Below are 2887 nucleotides of genomic sequence, written 5' to 3'. Positions count from 1 at the left end.
TGAAGGACAATTAGCAAATTCATGAATTACACATTTGTTTACTCTTCTAAGTCCCAAGACTAATCATGTTGCACCAAGGCCGCGTCTAGTAACGTTTGAAAGTGCCGGTTAAGCCCCTTCCCTGGGAGCAAATGTGAAACCTGGGAGGTTGAAGCCCACCTGACCCCATGCCCATCCCCATTTACTAACAGAGGTGACTGCAACCCGGAAGAGGTTACCGTCTTGGGATGGAGGCCAGAAACAAGGCCCTGAGGATGCCAGGTGTCCTCTCCTGTGGGGATTTTAACTGGTCGTAGGTGGTGGTGGTGGTAGTAGTGACACCAGCCCAACTGCAGTCGCAGGGATGCCCGGAGATACCCACCGGATGCTGTTATCAGGCCGCCTTTGTATCATCACGCCTTTGTGGGAAATGGCGTTTCCCAGAGTTTGGAATCTGAGGCTCAGGTTCAGGGCTTACCTGAGGTCACAGAGACAGGACAGGCACCCTGGGCATTTGAGTCCAGGTGCCACGGCTGGTCCACCTGTTCCCCTGGCAGGACTGCAGGGCTGAGGCCTTGCTTCATCAGAGGCCCTACGGGGACGGGCTACAGCGTGTGGTTTGGGGGTCACACGTGGTCTTCCCAGAAATCTCAGGACATTTCAACAAGTGGGACCTTAGAGGTTATCTAACCCCATTAAGCCAACAACTGGGAAACTGAGGGAGCTCTGGGCAGCTGGAGGGCCACCTCGATTCTCATGGCCAGCTAGTAGCAAGACAGCAGCCTCTGGCCTCTGTCTTTTTCTAGTCTTTGCCTGGCCAAGAGAGCTGCTGCCCTGCCAGGCTTTCGTCTGAGGGGTGCATTTGTTCATCTGTGATGTCTTGAGATGGTATAAAAGTTAACGGGGGCAAAGAAGAAAATTTCGCAAAGACAGGCCTGGCCTGGACGTGTTAGGGTATAAAAGTCACCATCCGGCCGTCCCCGGCCCAGGAAGTTTTGCCGCAGTCACCAGGGTGCCTCTGCTCTTTCGATGTTGAGCATCTCCGGGCGCCCTCCTGGGTCACAGGGTGGCCCACGGGTCCCGCGGGGACCCCAGGAAGGGCCAGGGACTCCGAGGTTGGAGGCCAGCGGCCGGCAGATGTGGTCCCCGAGTGGCGCCCTGCTGCCCTGTGCTGGTCTGTGCCCTGAGGGGTCGGCCCCGCGGCAGCCCCCCGCTGGGGCGATGTCGGGTGGCACTTACCGTCCCCCTGAGGGCAGCCCGCATCCCTGTCCCAGGGCTGGGCCTCCTCCCCTGGCAGGGCCGCGCGGCTTCCTCCCTGTGCCTCTCTGGTCCTCGCCTCTCTGTTCTTTCCTCCCAGTGGCTTTTCCCCACATTCTCTCCCTCCTCCTCTTCCCAGGCGTCCTGGCCCAGGGTCCCACCTCTCCCCAGAGGTGCCCCTGGAGCCTCCACTGCAGCCCAGAGAGTGAGCTTCCTGTGCCGCCGCCCCCCGCCACCCCGGCCCAGGCCCTCCCGCTCTCCTCCCCTGTGTCCCTCCCTTCCTTCTTCAGGCCACCAGGCCATTAGCCTCTCCCAGGGCCGGTGCGTCAGGCCGGGCCAGCCAGAGCCAGAGCTGCCGGCCCCACCCGCCTCAGCTATTTCCACGCACTGGATTCGCCCTTGGCTGACCTTCAGACGTGCCTCGAGCCCTCAGCGACCCAGTGGAGTCTGAGGCTGGGGTCGGGGAGGAGAGGGGACCCCCACTCTTCCCTCCCGTCGCTTCTCCCCATTTCCCAGACGGGCAGACGGAGGGTCCAGGAAGCAGGGCCTCCAGGGCTCTCCTGCATCTGCTTCCTCCCAGCCCCCTTGGGCGTGATGCCGTGGCCGCCCGGCGGGGTCTGAGGATTCCTGCCGGACCCCTGGCCCACCTGGAGCTCGGGCTGGCCCCGCACCATGCCCTCGGCAAAGCGCTGTGGGAACTCTTGCTGGGGACCCCCCAAGGGGCCTGGCAGGCTCCCCTCCTGGGCCTCCTGAGAGGGCGGGAGGGGGCGGGGAGGCCACAGGCTGTCGCCAAGCCACGGAGACGGCTGCAGGCTGGGGAAAGTGTGCCTTTGCAGGCAAAGAAGCCGAAACAAAACAGCCTGCCTGTGGCCAGAGGCCCCGGTCTGGGCTTTCAGTGGGAAGTTTGGAGCAAGCGGCAGATTACCTGTGGGCTTTGCCGGAGGGCCGGGCCTGTGGTTCGCGAGGCCCGGGGGTGAGCAGTGCTCGGGCGCGGGCCGCGTGGGGGTGGGGACGCGCTGCGGGTGAGGCTGCGTGACGTGCGGCTCTGCGCCTGGAGGCGCGTCTGCCTGTCTGCTGAGCCGTGGAGGGCGTGAGGCTGTGTCCGTGGCCGTGCGCGGTGGGCTGCGCGTGAGTTTGCCCGGGTCTGAGGTTGTGTGGCTGAGTGAGTGTGAGACCCTGTGGCGTGTGAGACTGTGATCGTGGGGTGTGGTTGCTCGGTTGTCTGTGTGTATTTCTTGCCATTTTCATTTTCTTCCCCGTCAAAAAATGATGCCCTTGGCCCGTTATACACAGTGATGGGGTTTGTTATATTTTAAAATCTGGGCTAGATCACCCTCTTGCCGGACAGGTGCTGGGGGCAGGCGTGGGTGCAGGCACCATTTCTGTGGCCCGCGTGTTCACCCTCAGTGTGTTTTCACAGCCCCACTGCCCTGCCCTGGCCGTTCAGTGCCAGGTCGGGGGGCATCACTTTGGTGTCCCTGCAGCCCCAAAGCCGGAGCACTTTGGAAGTAGAATGGGGACTTCCCTGGTGGCGCAGTGGTTAAGAATCCACCTGCCAATGCAGGGGACACGGGTTAGAGCCCTTGTTGGGGAAGATCCCATGTGCCACGGAGCAACTGAGCCCGTGCGCTACAACTACTGAGCCCGTGTG

Source organism: Hyperoodon ampullatus (assembly GCF_949752795.1).
Source record: "Hyperoodon ampullatus genome assembly, chromosome: 8".
Lineage (NCBI taxonomy): Eukaryota > Metazoa > Chordata > Mammalia > Artiodactyla > Ziphiidae > Hyperoodon > Hyperoodon ampullatus.
Note: the sequence above shows the minus strand (reverse complement) of the source record.